At 41.2% G+C, this 17,581-nt stretch overlaps 1 non-coding gene across 1 annotated transcript; it reads left to right on the top strand.

Annotated features, from left to right (window-relative positions):
* The first annotated feature begins 1,797 nt into the window (after nt 1-1,797).
* Nucleotides 1,798-1,979, top strand: LOC133758949 (small nucleolar RNA SNORA73 family). Its single transcript, XR_009865846.1, has one exon. It is a non-coding gene; the product is annotated as a small nucleolar RNA SNORA73 family (small nucleolar RNA).
* Nucleotides 1,980-17,581: the final 15,602 nt, after the last annotated feature.

Below are 17,581 nucleotides of genomic sequence, written 5' to 3' on the forward strand. Positions count from 1 at the left end.
GGCCCAAGAGCTTGGGCCCTGCACTCTATAGGAAACCAGGATAAGCACCTGGCTCCTGGCTTCGGAACAGCACGGTGCGCGGCTGCAGCACGCCGGCCGCGGCGGCCATTGGAGGGTGAACCAACGGCAAAAGGAAGACCTTTCTTTCTGTCTCTCTCTCTCACTGTCCACTCTGCCCGTCAAAAAAATTTTTAAAAAAATGAATCCTGATGTGAATGGAAGGGGAGATGGAGCGGGAAAGGGGAGGGTTGCAGGTGGGAGGGAAGTTATGGGGGGGGGGGGGACCATTGTAATCCATAAGCTGTACTTTGGAAATTTATATTCATTAAATAAAAGTTTAAAAAAAAAAAGAGTAAAGGAGGAGGGGCCTGTTCTGTGGCGTAGCGGGTAAAACCACCGGCTGCAGTGCTGGCATCCCATATAGGTGCCGGCTCGAGACCTGGCTGCCCTACTTCCGATCCAGCTCTGCTGTGGCCTGGGGAAACAGTAGAAGATGGCCAAGTCCTTGGACCCCTGAACCCACGCGGGAAACCCTGAAGAAGCTCCTGGCTCCTGGCTTCAGATCGGCACAGCTCCAGCCATTGCAGCCAATTGGGGAGTGAACCTACAAATGTACGTGGTTTCATAACATCTGTACATGGTTTCATAATATCATAAACTGGTCATGTAGAAAATTTTGGTTAACTAAATTATGTATACCTTCAAGATATTGACAACTCATTATAAACTATCAGAAGATCACACTTCTTAAAAATACCACTAGTCTCATCAGAAATGGCTCTAACTCAACAAAACAAACAAAAATTCTGAATTCTTTAAAGAAGGGTGGTTATGTGTAAGAAACAAAGCAGGTGGGGGACTTCTCTTGTTGGAACTCAGGCATCTGCTAAGTCAGAACCTTAAGCAACCACACATAACTGGTTTGGACTTGAATTCATGAGGTTAACCCAAGCATGGAGAAAATTATGTGATCCTTTCAGCATCTAAATAAGAATTAATGCAAGTTTTTTGCCCTTAGACTTGAAGTTGCTTGCCTTTAGACTTCTTGTTGATACTTCCAAGAAGAATAAGAATTGGGACATGGGACCTAGTTATTGGCTTTTAATCCTTTTGGTCTCAGGATCTTTTACATTCTTAAAAGTTACTGACTTTCCAAACAGACTTTGTGGGTTTTATCTATGGATATTTACTGTATTTGGAATTAAAGCTGAGAAATCTCTAAGTATTTGTTAATTAATTTATTTAAAGACAATGAATGCACACCATAAATAATAAATTAGCATAAATAACATTATTGTGTAATTAATATTTTACAAAGCAAAAACAATAATAAAAATGCCATTTATATTTCTTGTGAATCACTGAACATCTGGCTAAATAGAAGACAGCTGGATTCTTACAGCTTTTTCTGCATTCAGTCTGTTGTGATGGCTGTTTTGTTCCAACTACTTGAAGAAAACCAGCCTCACATAAATATGTAGCTAAAAAGTGGAAATGCAAAAGGTGAGTGTTTGGCACAGCAATTAATAATTCACCACCTGGGACATCCAAACCCTGTATAGGAATGCTTGGTTCAAGTTCCAGCTACACTTCTCTCAATCCAGCTTCCTGCCATCTCTCACCCTGGGAGACAGCAGGTGATGGTTCAAGGACTTGGGTCTCTGCCACCCAGGTATGAGACCCAGATGAAGTTCTGAGCTCCCAGCTCTCTCCTAACCCAACCTCCCTTGCCGCAGGCATGAGGGAAATGGACATCTCTCTGTCTGCAGCCTTATCAAATAAGATTGAAAGGAAAGTCTCACAGGAAATTAGCTCTGCCCAAGTGGCATCGGGGAGCACAGGGTTTTGCTCTATGATGTTTGGTCCCTTTTCACAATGTTGGAGATGAAACGGGTCCTGTGTCCACACCTGCATATTCTTACAGCTTCTCAGAGTCCTGTGGACAATGACTGAGAGGATAAACCATACAGGAAACATGTCTAAGTAAAAGTTAATTAATTATCTAATTAATTAAAACTGATTTCATGATGCTGAAGAAAATAATAACTACCAGTATCATTCACTGCCACAGCCGAATTTGTGCTTAAATCCCAACAGTTTCATCTGTCAGTGCCTTTGTACAAGCAGTACAAGTCTCAAAATAGTGAAAAGTTAAAGAACAATTTGATACTATTACAAAATAGTGTCAACCTCACCAAACTGAAAAGTTTTCAGGGACTTCCAGGGAGGAGCTGTCCACTGAGAACTGCTGGTCTAAGGCACTGGCTGTAGAAGAAATTTTCCTGGTTTTCCAGATGCTGACAGTAGGAGGTTTGACTCAGAGGGGAGATTTGAGTGCCTGGGCCAGAATAAGTGGACCAACACTTATTTGGTGACCATCCTGAACAGAGGGTTATATGCATTTTGTCACAAAGCAATTGGCAAAACATTCTCAACCCATTTACATTGGAATGATTTCAGAAGTGATATACAAGAATTTCCTTAGGGGCAAGTTGCCTGAGGTTTTAAGCAGATAACCTATGTAAGACCCCTTAAGCAGGCGTCCCACAAATTGACCGGACCCCAGAAACACGACCTCCGCTCCAACCGCTGTAATAACAAGAGGAAGTTTATTTCATTTGCAAATGGGCTGTCTCAATAGCACCCCCTAGTGTAGTGCAGAGAGAGCAGCTCCGAACATCAGTTTTCCAGGGTATTTAAAGCTAAAAACCACAACATTAGCATATCTAGTCGTGTTACAATTTCATTGGATATGTTAATGGTTACTGGGTAAGGGGCTAAGGAAGGGGGCAGTTCGGGCAGTTTCCCAAGCAAGCAGGGCGGGGGCGTGCAGAAAATACCCTGCATACTTTTGCTGTCTGCCGGGACCTACAGATAAGGGGCGGTTGGGTGCTTCCCATGCCTTTATCTGGCGCCTTATCTCAAACTGCAGCTGTCTGCCCTTGACTCATAGTTTCGGCCCAATTTCCAGGAACTGTTTTACTAGAGTTCCCTAGATCCTAGTTTTTTAGCAGGTAAATTTTCAGAAGTCCTTCACCTATGGGCACTTGCTATTTCACTGTGAAAGAAAGGATTGTAAAATATGTTAATTTTACATGTAATCAGAGTACTTATACACTAGTGATATCAAAACTTATTGAGCCTCCTGTGAAAATAAGGCACCCTGGAGAGCAAGCATGATCAATCCACATTGGTTGCTAGATAAGTTCAAAAAGATAAAAAAGATGAGGACAAAATCTAAGAGACATTTCTGCTCCTTAGAACTTGAGAGAGTCCAGCAAGAGCCAGACCACAAAGACCAGAATCAAATGCCTCTATCTGAGCCCTACACGGAATATCAACTGAATTAAGTCACCAAGTAGCTCCATCCTGCTGAAAATGTCAGCTCTGTGAAGCACAGGTTGGGTACCAGTCTGACAACCCCGACCATTCCTCATCCCAGTCTATCACTTTATCAAAGCATTTGCAGAGGGTTTTTTTTGTTGTTGTTTTGTTTTTGTTTTTGTTTTTTTAATATCATATGCCCTTATTAAAATGTTGGCTTCACCCTGGGCTTGAGAAATTTCCTCTTAGATGGATGATGGTTATTCTCAGGAAGTTCCGAATTATCTTAGGATTTTTCTCTCCATGTCTATCCTCAGACACTCCTACAGTCCTGAGTAGACATTGTTATTGCTACCCAGAATCTTTCTCTTCTTAAGGTACCATGTCCCGCACACCCCCCACTCTAAGCCTGCTTAGTTTTGAAAGGGGTTGACTCCTCTGCTTCCCTGAGCCAATGTTCCATCCATTGACCACGTTGATATGGCTAAGGACAGGCATGGCACCCAATCTAGGCCAATGCAAATTAAAGCCAGACATTTTTGGAGTCTTTGGGCACGGAAGCTCTCCTTTATCACTGGTATGGTATACAGCCAGAGGTGCAGGCTTCCATCCTGCCACTATGAAAGGGAGCCTGACCTGCAGAGGTGGAGGCAGCCAAGAAGCAGAGACTAGAGCTTGGTTTTAGCCTGACTTTGCCATGATGATACCAGCTTTACCTCTGGCCTTTTCAATTCTGTGAATCAACATAATCCATTATTTGCCTTACCTATTTTGAGTTGAACTTTTTGTCATTCTAAAAGAAGGGAGTCCTCGGTGACACCTCTTCTTACCCCAAACTCCAGATACAAAACCATATAGAGAACAAAAGAACGCCATTTCTAAATCATCTTCAAGCTTTGTTAATATATCCAGAATGTCTCCATATTCCTATAGCATACTACAGATTTCTCAAATTTTGATACTTAATATTTTGTATTGGTTATTTTTATTTATACCTGTTGTGAAAGATTTGAGACATTTAAAAGCAAGAGTCATATCCTAATCATCTTTCTATTTCTAGCATCTAACAAAGCATTTAGCATATAAGATGCCCAATAAATGCCAGTCCAATTAAACTTCCAAAGTCGAGGAGAAGTGAACAGTGGTCTTCTGTCTACAGAGACTTTCAGCCCAGCATCATGGTCATTTGCAGGACCTACATAGTGGAGATTTTCAGCCCTGCTCTTAAGCCCATTTTCCCCCAAATCTTTTCCACTCATCTGTTCCGAGTAACAAGAGGGATGACCTCGCAGGTTTCCATGTTGTCTTGCAAGGTTCCATCATGAAAGACAAGTGATGTTCCAAGAATGGAATGAAGGGGAAACCTATAGCATTTCTACCTTTCACCTCTGCCTCAAACACTTTCAGGTCATAGCTGTGTTTCTCCAAAAAATAACCAGATTCTGCCAGTCAACATACTTTAGTTTCAACTTCAGCTTTGTGACCATGGTTCCTGGGCTCCAGGGACACTGTTTCCTCCTAAGGACAGTGAGAGCTTCCTGGTCAGCTATTCTCTTGGATACTTCAATGTCTTGGGTTTGATTTTTTTCAGCATCATCCATCACTTGTACCCATTTTGAAGGGAACTTCAAAAATGTCATGAAAAATTGAATTTTAAAATAGGTTTATTTTGGCACAGAAAAAAATGAAGTATGTGCACAGTTTTTTCATATCACATATATCCAGGAACTTCTTGAAGACTCCTTATGTACATAATTGCAAGAATTTACATCCTCTGCATGAAATGTTGAGTGGTTTGTGCCCTCCTACTTGAACCTGACTGATGCCGTGCAGTATTTTTAAAAATATGAATGGTATTTAATTATTCAATTGTGTCTGGGGCCCTTAGAGAGACTCCCTATAACTCAAATACAATCTACTACCAGCTGAATATAGGTGTCTGGAATTGCCAGTTCATAAAGGCAGTTATTTCTGAAGTTCTTATTAAATACAAATCTTTTATGCAGCATTTTTCTCTAAGTCAGACCTTCCATAAAGAACTTAAGGCTGAGGGGCCAGTGTTGTGGCGCAGCAGATCAAAGCCCTAGCCTGAAGCGCCAGCATCCCATATGGGTGCTGGTTCTAGTCCTGGCAGCTCCACTTCCAATACAGCTCTCTGCTATGGCCTGGGATAGCAGTAAAAGATGGCCCAAGTCCTTGGGCCCCTGCACCCACGTGGGAGACCCAGAAGAAGCTCCTGGCTCCTAGCTTTGGATCAGTGCAGCTCCGGCCATTGCAGCCATCTGGGGAGTGAACCAGCAGATGGAAGACCTCTCTCTATCTTTCCTCTCTCTCTGTAACTCTGTCTTTCAAATAAATAAAATAAATCTTTTTAAAAAAAAAAAAACTTAAGGCTAAGTTATGGTTCATATGATCTCATTGAAACACAGAAAATTTCTAAAACTTTCACTTTGCGAGCACAGCAAAAACAAACTGACCTCTCTCTGCCCAGAGGAGCTTGTACTGGAAACAAACTCAATTGAAACAAGTAAGTATAATGTACCTACTTTCTTCCACTGAGTGACATATCTTGGTGGGAGTGGTGAAGCCAGGAAATGTTAAAGGTCTTTAAGCAGCGGCCGGCGCCGTGGCTTAACAGGCTAATCCTCTGCCTTGCGGCACCGGCACACCGGGTTCTAGTGCCGGTTGGGGCACCGGATTCTGTCCTGGTTGCCCCTCTTCCAGGCCAGCTCTCTGCTGTGGCCCAGGAAGGCAGTGGAGGATGGCCCAAGTCCTTGGGCCCTGCACCCACATGGGATTCCAGGAGAAGCACCTGGCTCCTGCCTTCGGATCAGCACGATGCGCCGGCTGCAGCGGCCTTTGGAGGGTGAACCAACGACAAAAAGGAAGACCTTTCTCTCTGTCTCTCTCTCTCTCACTATCCACTCTGCCAGTCAAAAAAAAAAAAAAAACAACAACAACAGCAACAAACCAGAAAGGTCTTTAAGCAGGAAGATTTCTCTGAGTCTGTGACAGGGGTGGGGAAACTCTAATCATTAGAATTCCACTTCAGGAAGTCACCTCAAAGAAATCTCCAATTATTTCAGCTCAACAAAGGGCATCTTTTCTTTACCAACATTGAGTGTTTGCTATACAGCAGTCATGCTACAAGGTATTAGGGTACAGATAAGTAAGAAGTCAAAATCTTGAAGTGTTTCAAGATCATCCTGGTTATCCAAACACGAAGATCATTGATTGCCTTGCATCGCATTAGCATGCCTTGTGTCACAGTCTTTTTGCTCCCACCCAAACCTGTCACTAAAGATCAGTTATGCTGAAGTATAAAGACTAGTGGTAATATTAAAAATATTCCTCAGGGTGAGTTTTCATTTCATGGGGCATTGAAACCTTAACATAACAGATTTAAAGTTCTTCAGTAAAATTTGAAACAAGAGTAAGTGGAGGCAGTTATCCAAGAGGTAGGATGCCTTCCCAGCCTCTGAAATGTGACCGTATTCTTTGGCCTACATTTTCTGCAGCTCTACTCAGACTTCACTAGAAGCCTTTTACAAAATATTCCATGCCATTCCCACTTACGATGAAATGTGTCTAGGTAAAGCCTTATTTTCAGTCAATTTGTGTTGGGAATAAAAGACTTCCCTATGAACAGTCCAGCAAATATTACAAAATGTAATCCTACTCTTATTCTTCCTTTTCCTCTCATTCCCTTTTATTCCTGAAGAATTCAGCATAAAATCAAAATGGACACCATGTGGCAATGGGGGTGGCAGGACAAGGCACCCCAGTGCAGGATGTCAGAGACCACGCTGAGTGAGAGGGCATCTATGCAGTGTGGACTGAGAGGCATGTACATGCATGTACATTCTCAACCTCTGTCCACAGACAGCGTCTTGGAGTAGCAACACTATAATAGCAATGAGTTTATCTAGTACTTGCAATACAAATTTACCTAGTTCTTGCAATACAATTTTCCCATAGAAAATTAGGCTTCCCATAGAAATGGAAGATTCCAGGGCTGGGGAAATAAATGTGCAAGATGAGCCAGAAACATTCTATAGCCGTCAGAAAGCAAGGAAGTGGGGATATAGAGGAAAGACATAGAAGCCAGCTTGAAGGTGCTCCTGCTGGCCTAATCAAGAAGAATTTGAGCAGCAGAGTAAACAACTATAAAGATAATAACAGATTGTAGCCCAGTAATTACAATAAGAATCTCTAAATCCATGCTGGAAAGAAATGAATAAATTGGAGGTTTAATGAAGAACAGGATATGCACACAATCTGAAAAGAGTGCCTAACACAAACACTTGTTAATTACAAATGATAGAGTCATGAAAAATGTAGAAACCTGGGATGGGAGGTTGGCAGAGGTTAAAACACAAATTGGGATTCTTGCATCCCATATTGAAGTGACTAGGTTCCAGTCCCTGTTCTGTTCCTGATCTAGCTTCCTGATAAGACACACCCTAGGAGATAGCAGGTGATGACTCAAGTACCTAGGAACCTGACACCCATGTGGGAAACTCACATTGAGCTCCAGCCTCAGGGATCAGACCCAGCCTCAGTTGTTGAAGGCATCGGAGAAGTGAACACATGGATCTCTCTCTTTCCCTCACTCCCTCTCTCTCTCTTTCAAATAAAATATGAGTTCATTTTAAAATGCAAATATATATCTGATAGTATATAAAGAAAGTCAAATAAAATGCAGATACCTGGCAGATAAGTGAAGAGAATGTATATACTCCTTAATAGGACAAATCAAAATCGGGTGCCCAATAGGGTGCAATCAGAAGAACACAGTGGGGCTGGCACTGTGGTGCAGTGAGTTAACGCCCTGGCCTGAAGCACCAGCATCCCATAGGGGTGCCGGTTTGAGACCCGGCTGCTCCACTTACAATCCAGCTCTCTGCTATGGCCTGGGAAAGCAGTAGAAGATGGTCCAAGTCCTTGGGCCCCTGCACTTTCGTGGGAGACTCGGAAGAAGCTCCTGGCTTCTGGCTTCGGATCAGTGCAGTTCTGGCCGTTGTGGCCAACTGGGGAGTGAAGCAGTGGATGGAACACCTCTCGCTCTCTCTCTCTGCCTCGCCTCTCTTTGTGTAACTCTGAATTTCAAATAAACAAATAAATCTTTTTTAAAAAAAAAAAAAGAACACAGCAAAGCTATTGATATTCCTGCCACTGATATATTATTGTAATCTGATCAGTGGGAAACATAGAAACCCAAATCAAGGAGTACTCCACAAAATGACAGGCTTAAAATTTTCAAAAAGCATCAGCAAACTGAAAACTAAGAAAATATAGAGGAACAGTGCCTGGCTAAAGGAAACATGACAACTAAATGACTGAGTTATTCTCAAGTGGATTCAGTGGGCAATAATAGAGCAATATTAATCTCGTAGTTATTTTCCTGATATCATGGGCAGGTAAGACAATGTATGTATGGTTGTCCCATCTTTAGGATATATAAAAAAGTGTGTAGAGTGATGGGCAATGGCAACTGAAAAACAATTGAGAAAAAAAAAAAAATGCTTGACCTAATCACAGGGCACCTAGCTATTTAAAAGAAATGTTAAGAGATCTAAAGGAAGACATAGACTCAAATACAATAGTAATAGGGGACTGCAAAACACCCTTTCAGCAATGGGAGAGCAACAAGAAGAAAATCAGCAAGGAAACAACAAGAGTAAGTCGACACTAAAGATCAAATGGACCTACCAGGTATTTAAAGATTTCCCATCTTATAGCCCCAGAATACACATTCTTCTTAGCAGTGCATGGAACTTTTTCTAGGATCGACCACATGCTAGGCCATAAAGCAACTCTCAACAAATTAAAAAAAAAATCAAAATTATACCATGTATCTCCTTGGACCACAATAGAATGAAACTAGAAATCAGCAACTCAGGAATCTCTAGAGCATATGCAAACACATGGAGACTCAAAAACATGCTCCTGAATGAACAGTGGGTCATAGAAGAAATCAAAAGAGAAATCAAAAACTTTCTGGAAATAAATGAAGATGACAACATATAACAACTTATGAGAGGGGCCGGCACTGTGGTGCAGTGAGTTGGCACCCTGGCCTGAGGCGCCGGCATCCCATATGGCTGCCAGTTAGAGACCTGGCAGCTCCACTTCTGATCCAGCTCTCTGCTATGACCTGGGAAAGCAGTGGAAGATGGCCCAAGTCCTTGGGCTGTTGCACCTGTGTGGGGAACCCAGAAGAAGCTCCTGACTCCTGGCTTCAGATTTGGGCAGCTCCGTCCGTTGCGACCATTTGGGGAGTAAACCATCAGATGGAAGACCTCTCTCTCTCTCTGTCTCTCTCTCTCTCTCTCTCTGCCTCTCCTCTCTCTGTGTAACACTGACTTTCAAATAAATAAATAGGTAAATCTTAAAAAAATACTTATGAGATACAGCAAAAGCAGTGTTAAGAGGAAAGTTTATAGCGATTGGTGCCTACATCAAGAAATTGGAAAAACACCAAATAAATGAGCTATCAATGCATCTCAAGGATCTAGAAAAACAACAGCAAACCAAGCCCAAAAATAGTAGAAGAAAAGAAATAGTTAAAATCAGAAAAGAAATCAACAAAATTGAATTAAAAAAATTACAAAAGATCAGCAAAATGAGGAGCTGGTTTTTTGAAAAAATAAACAAAAGTGACACATCATTGGCCCAACTAACCAAAAAAAGGAAAAAGACCGACATCAATAAAATTAGAGACTAAAAAGGAAATGTAACAACAGACACCACAGAAATAAAAAGAATTATACTACAAAGAGTTATATGCCATCAAACTGGGAAATCTAGCAGAAATGGATAGATTCCTGGACACATACGAACTACCTAAATTGAGCCATGAAGACATAGAAAATCTAAACAGACCCATAACCAAGACAGAAATTGAATCAGCAATAAAGGCCCTCCAAATAAAGAAATGCCCAGGACCGGATAGATTCACTGCTGAATTCTACCAGACATTTAAAAAAGAACTAACTCTAATTCTTCTCAAGTTATTCAAAACAATTAAAAGAGAGGGAAATCTCCCAAATCCTTTCTATGAAACCAGCATTTCCTTATCCTAAACATGAGAAAGATGCAACAGAGAAAGAGAACTACAGACCAATTTTTCTAATAAACATAGATGCAAAATCCTCAACAAAATCCTGGCCAATCAAATCCAACAACACATCAGAAAGATCATTCAATGGGGCCGGCACTGTGGTGTAGTGGGTAAAGCTGCTGCCTGCAGTGCCAGCATCCTACATGGGTGCCAGTTCAAGTCCCAGCTGCTCCACTTCGAATTCAGCTTTCTGCTGTGGCCTGGGAAAGCAGTAGAAGATGGCTCAAGCCCTTGGGCCCCTGCACCCACATGGGAGACCCAGAAGAAGCTCCTGTCTCCTGGCGCCCAGCTTCAGATCCGTGCAGCTCCAGCCTTTGCAGCAACTGGGGAGTCAACCAGCAGATGGAAGACCTCTCTCTCTCTGCCTCTGCCTCTCCTTCTCTCTCTGTGTAACACTTATTTTCAAATAAATAAATAATTTTTTTTAAAAATCATTCACCTAGATTAAGTGGGATTTATCCCTGATATGCAGGTATGATTCAACATTCACAAATCAATCAATGTAATACATCACATTAACAAACTGCAGAAGAAAAACCATATGATTGTCTCAATAGATGCAGAAAAAGCATTTGATAAAATACAACACCCTTTCATGATGAAAACTCTAAGCAAATTGGGCATAGAAGGAACATTCCTCAACACAATCAAGGCAATTTATGACAAACCCATGGCTAACATCTTATTGAATAAGGAAAAGTTGGAAGCATTCCCACTGAGATCCTGAAGTAAACAAGGATGCCCACTCTCATCATTGCTATTCAATATAGTCCTGGAATTTTTAGCCCGAGCTATTAGGCAAGGAAAAAAAAATAAAAGGGATACAATTTTGGAAGGAAGAAGTCAAACTATTCCTACTTGCAGATGACATGATTCTATACATAGGGGATCCAAAAATCTCCACTAAGGGACTATTGGAACTCATAGAAGTGTTTAGTAAAATAGTAGGACATAAAATAAACACACAAAAATCAACAGCCTTTGTATATAGATAATGCCGTGGCTGAGAAAGAAATTGTAATATCAATCCAATCCATAGTGGCTAGAAAGAAATTCAAATACCTTGGAATAAATTTAACCAAGAATGTCAAAAATCCCTATGACTAGAATTACAAAAAATTAAAGAAAGAAAAATAAGAAGACACAAAAAAGGGAAAAATCTTCCATGTTCATGGATTAGAAGAATCAATATCATCAAAATGTGCATACTACCTTCTATAAATTTTAAGAATCATGTATTTGAAAACACCTCTTAAATATCTAACATGGTGTAGTTTGTTTAACCAGTAAACTTAAGCACAACCATATAAAATGTTTTTAGTTTCTTTCTACCAACAAGTTTAAAACATATGATACACAGATTCAGGTCACACAAATTAAAATGTATCTTTGATTGATTTTAGCAGCTTAAATTTATGGACAATCTTTACATGATTCTTAAAATTTATAGAAGGCATTGGACCTTCTGGTAAATGTTTTCTTAAGTTGTTATCTAATGGTTGAAACTGTTTGCTAAGTATTCATGTAATATTGCTAATGTCAGCAAGCGATCCAGGACTTGCTCCCTCATTTCGCTATTCTAAGCCCAACTTGTTCTTTCATTTCTCTATTCTCTTCAAGGTAGGAAACTAATTCTATTATGAAGGAATCTGTAGGACGCACAATTTAATCTTTAGACCTTATAAAAGAGATGGCTAACATTTTTCTGTAATAGCATAGCCAAAATAAGAACTTAAATAATAATCTCATAGCTAGATTCACTTCGCCATCAGCGAAGTATACAGTAAGTAGAAAAAACCTCCCTTTCAGACCAAAGGGAAAGAAAGTTTTAAAGTGAGAATATAATTTTCCTCATGGGCATTGTCTACCTTAGAAACACTACTACAGAACATGCCTGTGACTATAGACTTGTAGTTCAGGCCACCGAAGATTAGAGATGGGACACGGGCACTCCCTTGACTTGCATCCTCTGGTCTGCTTTAACACAAACCAGGAGGAAAAGAAAGCTAGGCATCAGAAGCAATGGATGGCAGGCCTATTCATGGCTGATCTGTACAGTGATCTGCCCTCAAGGAGACCCAACAGGCCAGTCCACTGCAGTGGCTTTCAATGTGGAAAGTCTGGGCTTCAGCAGAAGTCAGCTTATGAAGAGCCCTGGCAGCTCTGCCAAGAGTTGGATCACTGGAAATGGACCTGCCCTGGAGTCGAAGGATGCCCAGGTCAGAGCCACAGATCTTATTGGCTCTAAGCTGAAAAGCCCTTCACTCAGCCCAACTTCCAAAGGGACCACTGCAGCTGTGGGGATGGTCAAGTAGGGTCAGCAACATTGCAGGCAGAACTGTACATTTCTTGTTAGAGATGCCCCCTGCCTTTACCTGGCCAGCTCTCCTCCCAGGCCAGCCAAGTAATGAAAGTCAACAGAGTGCCTTTCCCTAGGAGGTTCACACCTCCCTTAGGATATACCCCATGTGAAGAGATAGATAGGTCTGGGCCTCTTAACTTACAAGGCCTAAAGCCCACCAGATTATTATCAAGCCCCTTCTATCAGGTTCTATTTGCCTCTCAATCAGAAAACTTAATTGTAGCTTAGACAGCACCTTTCTTAGCACATCTAATAATGACTCTGTCCTTTGTTCTAGACCCTGTCTAGCACACTTGGGCCTCATTCCTTTGTAATCATAACCTCTACTCTACCACCAATGGCTCTACTCCCAACCTGTGTGTACTGATGGTCCTCTTCCCCACTTAATGCTCTATAATTGTTCAGACCTGATAAATGCCACTCTTAGGATCATTGGTTACTATCCTCACTCTGTCTTTTATGACCTTGTCTAAATATGATCAGAGTTGGCAAACTTGGAAGGCTTCCATAGCCTTGGCAACTCATGACGACAGCCTAGGGTGGTTACTGGCGCCATAAACTAGAGTGTCAATTTGTTGGGTCAACAACAGGAGCCACTGTGCACTTGCTCCTCATGTGGGATCTCTGTCCTTAATGTGCTGTACATTGTGATTTAATGCTATAACTAGTACTCAAACAGTATGTTTCACTTTGTGTTTCTATGTGGGTGCAAACTGTTGCAATCTTTATACTAAATTGATCTTCTGTATATAAAGAGAATTGAAAATGAATCTTGATGTGAATGGAAGGGGAGAGGGAGCGGGAGAGGGGAGGGTTGTGGGTGGGAGGGAAGTTATGGGAGGGGGAAGCCATTGTAATCCATAAGCTGTACTTTGGAAATTTATATTCATTAAATAAAAGTTAAAAAAAATGTGCATACTACCAAAAGAATCTACAGATTCTATACAATACCAATCAAAATACCAAGGACATTCTTCTCAGATATAGAAAAAAGTGATGTTGATGTTCAAACACAGGAGACCCCAAACAGCTAACACAATCTTATATAATAAAAACAAAGCCAGAAGCATCACAATATAAGATTTCAAGACATACTACAGAGCAACAATAATCAATACAGCCTGGTATTGGTACAAAAACAGATGGATAGGACAATTTAACAGAATAGAAACACTGGAAATCAGTCCATACAGCTGCAACCAACTTATCTGAGCTAAAATCAATCCCTGGAGCAAAGAAAGTCTCTTCAACAAATGGTACTAGGAAAACTGTATCTCCACATGCAGAAGTATGAAGCAAAACCCCTACCCGACACCTTACACAAAAATCCACTCAAAATGGATTAAAGACCTAAATCTATGACTTGATACCACCAAATTATTAGAGTCATTGGGAAACCCTGCAAGATATTGCCATAGGCAAAGAGTTATTGGAAAACACCCCAGAGACACAAGCAATCAAAGCCAAAATTGACAAATGGGATTACATCAAATTGAAAAGTTTCTGTACTGCAAAAGAAACAGATATATGAAGAGGCAACAGACAGAATGAGAGAAGTTATTTGCAAACTATGCAACTGATAAAGGATTACTAACCAGAATACATAACAATATCTAGAAACTCAACAACAACAAAACAAACAACCCAGCTAAGAAATGGGCAAAGGACTTAAACAGGCATTTTTCAAAAGAGGAAATCCAAGTGGCCAACAGACATGAAAAAATGCCCAGGATCACTAGTCATCAAGGAAATAGAGATCAAAACCACAATGAGGTTTTATCTCACCCCAGTTAGAATGGTTCTCATACAGAAATCAACAACCAACAAATGCTGACAAGGATGTGGGGGAAAAGGTACCCTAATTCACTGTTGGTGGGAATGTAAACTGGTAAAGCCACTATGGAAGATAGTATGGAGATACTGCAGAAATCTGAATATAGAACTACCATATGACCCAGCCATCCCATTCCTAGGAATTTACCCAAGGAAATTGAAATCATCATATGAAAGAGTTATCTGTGGGGCTGGCGCCATGGCACACTAGGTTAATCCTCCGCCTGCCACACCAGCATCCCATATGGGCATTGGGTTCTAGTCCCGGTTGCTCCTCTTCCAGTGCAGCTCTCTGCTGTGGCCTGGGAAAGCAGTGGAGGATGACCCAAGTGCTTGGGCCCCAGCACCCGCATGGGAGACTGGGAGGAAGCACCTGGCTCCTGGCTTTAGATCAGCGCAGCTCCGGCCGTTGCAGCCATTTGGGGAGTGAACCAATGGAAGGAAGAGCTTTCTCTCTGTCTCTCTCACTGTCTGTAACTCTACCTGTCAAATAAATAAATAAATAAATAAATAAATAAATAAAACCTTTAAAGATGAAAAAAAAAAAAGTTATCTGTAACCCCATGGTTATTTCGGCTCAATTCACAATAGCTAAGACATGGAATCAACTAAAATGCCCATCAGTTGAAAACTGGATAAAGAAATCATGGGATATGTACACTATGGAATACTACACAGCAGTAAAAAATAAAAATGGGGCCGGCGCCGTGGCTTAACAGGCTAATCCTCCGCCTTGTGGCGCTGGCACACCAGGTTCTAGTCCCAGTTGGGGTGCCGGATTCTATCCCGGTTGCCCCTCTTCCAGCCAGCTCTCTGCTATGGCCCGGGAAGGCAGTGGAGGATGGCCCAAGTCCTTGGGCCCTGCACCAGCATGGGAGACCGGGAGAAGTGCCTGGCTCCTGGCTTCGGATTAGCACAATGCGCTGGCCACAGCGGCCATTGGAGGGTGAACCAACGGCAAAAAGGAAGACCTTTCTCTCTGTCTCTCTCTCACTATCCACTCTGTCTGTCAAAAAAATAAAATAAAAAAAAAATAAAAAAAATAAATAAATAAAATGAAATCATCATTTGCAACAAAATGGATAAATCTGGAAAACATCATACTTAGTGAAATAAGCCAGTCCCAAAGGGACAAATACCATATGTTCTCCCTGATCTGTGAGGACTAATAGAGAACCTAAAAGACAATTTGTAAAAGTGAAATTAACACTTTTGAAGCAATGACTTGAACAGCCCTTGTCTTGACTGATAAGGAACATGTTTTTGGTTTTTTTTAAATACTATTTGTTGAACACTTTACTTAACATAGAGTTAATCATATGTATATAAAGTCAATTGAAAATAGATCTTAGTTAAAAATAGGAGTGAAAATAAGAGAGTGAGGGGGAAGAGTGGTGGAAGTATGGGTGGGAGAGTGGGCTTGGTTGGAAGAATCACCATGTTCCCAAAGTTGTATTTGAGAAGTATACGAACTTTGTAACTGTAAAGCTGTATAGTTCTGCACACATTCCTATGGACATACTTCTAAGAGCACAGTTTATAATCTTGCCATGGGATCCCAATTCCCCTTAGACTGGGTGTTAAAAATACCATCTTAGGTGTTAAAGTTATCATATGAATTGGATTAAGGGTTAAAGTAATCATATAAATAGGATTAAGTGTCTGGTAATAATAATAGAATTAAAAAAGAGTGACTGCTTAAAATTAATTAAAAAATAATTAAAATTAATTAAAAAGAGTGACATAGGAAGCAGTCCACACAGCAGACTAATAGAATGACAATCACTTTAAGTAGCACTCTGACCTCAGAATCAGCCCTTAAGGCATTCTGGTCTGGCTGAAAAGGCCACGATAGAATTTCAGGCATGGAAAGCCAAGACACTGTGACAAAAAATGTCCTACATGATGGACCACGGTGGGTGAGACCCCAGTGGAAAGAAGTGGTCATCAAAGAAGGAGGTACATTTCTCTGAAGGGAGGAGAAAACTTCTACTTTGCTTATGGCATTGTCTAAGTACTGCTGGAGTTTGTGGATTCAAAAGGCTTCCATAGCCTAGGCAGCTCACGTCAAGAGACTTGGGTGATCACTGATGTCATACATATGAGTGTTAATTGTTAAATTAACAATAGGAAGGGGCTGGCACAATTGAGTAGTAGGTTAACGCCTTGGCCTAAAGCACCAGCATCCCATATGGGTGCCGGTTCTAGTCCCAGCTGCTCCTTTTCTGATCCAGCTCTCTGCTATGGCCTGGTGAAGCAGTAGAAGATCGACCAGGTCCTTGGGCCCCTGCACCCATGTGGGAAACCTGGAGGAAGCTCCTGGCTCCTGGCTTCGGATTGGTGCAGCTCCGGCCATTGAAACCAATTGGGGAGTGAACCATTGGATGGAAGACCTCTCTCTCTCTGCCTTTCCTCTCTCTGTGTAACTCTGACTTTCAATAAATAAATCTTTAAAAAAAATTAACAAAATGAGTCACTGTACACTAACTTGCCATCCAGGACCTCTGTCCTCAAAGAGTTGTATTATGAGAGATAACAATAAAACTTGTCCTCAAAACTTATTTCACTTTAGTGTATTAAATGGAGGATATTCTTACATTTCATAAGTTTTAGTTATGCCTAAGTGTCCAACTACATTGCTTATTTTCTTAGGTGCCTTTTTAATTAATGATAAAACTAGTTCTCAAGGACTTACTTTCTTTTAATATATAAAGGATATTCTTGTGTCCCATAAATTATAGTTATGTCTGAGTGCTCGCAAAGAAAATGAATCATTCCTGGGTGCTTCTTTAAAGTTAATTAAGTTTCAGAGCCGACGCTGAGGTATAGCAGGTAAAGCCACCACCTGCATTGCTGGCATCCCATATGGGCACCTTTCAAGACCCAGTTGCTCCACTTCCATTCCAGCTCTCTGCTATGGCTTGGGAAAGCCAGAAGCT

The sequence above is a fragment of the Lepus europaeus genome, chromosome 4 (assembly GCF_033115175.1).
Source record: "Lepus europaeus isolate LE1 chromosome 4, mLepTim1.pri, whole genome shotgun sequence".
NCBI lineage: Eukaryota > Metazoa > Chordata > Mammalia > Lagomorpha > Leporidae > Lepus > Lepus europaeus.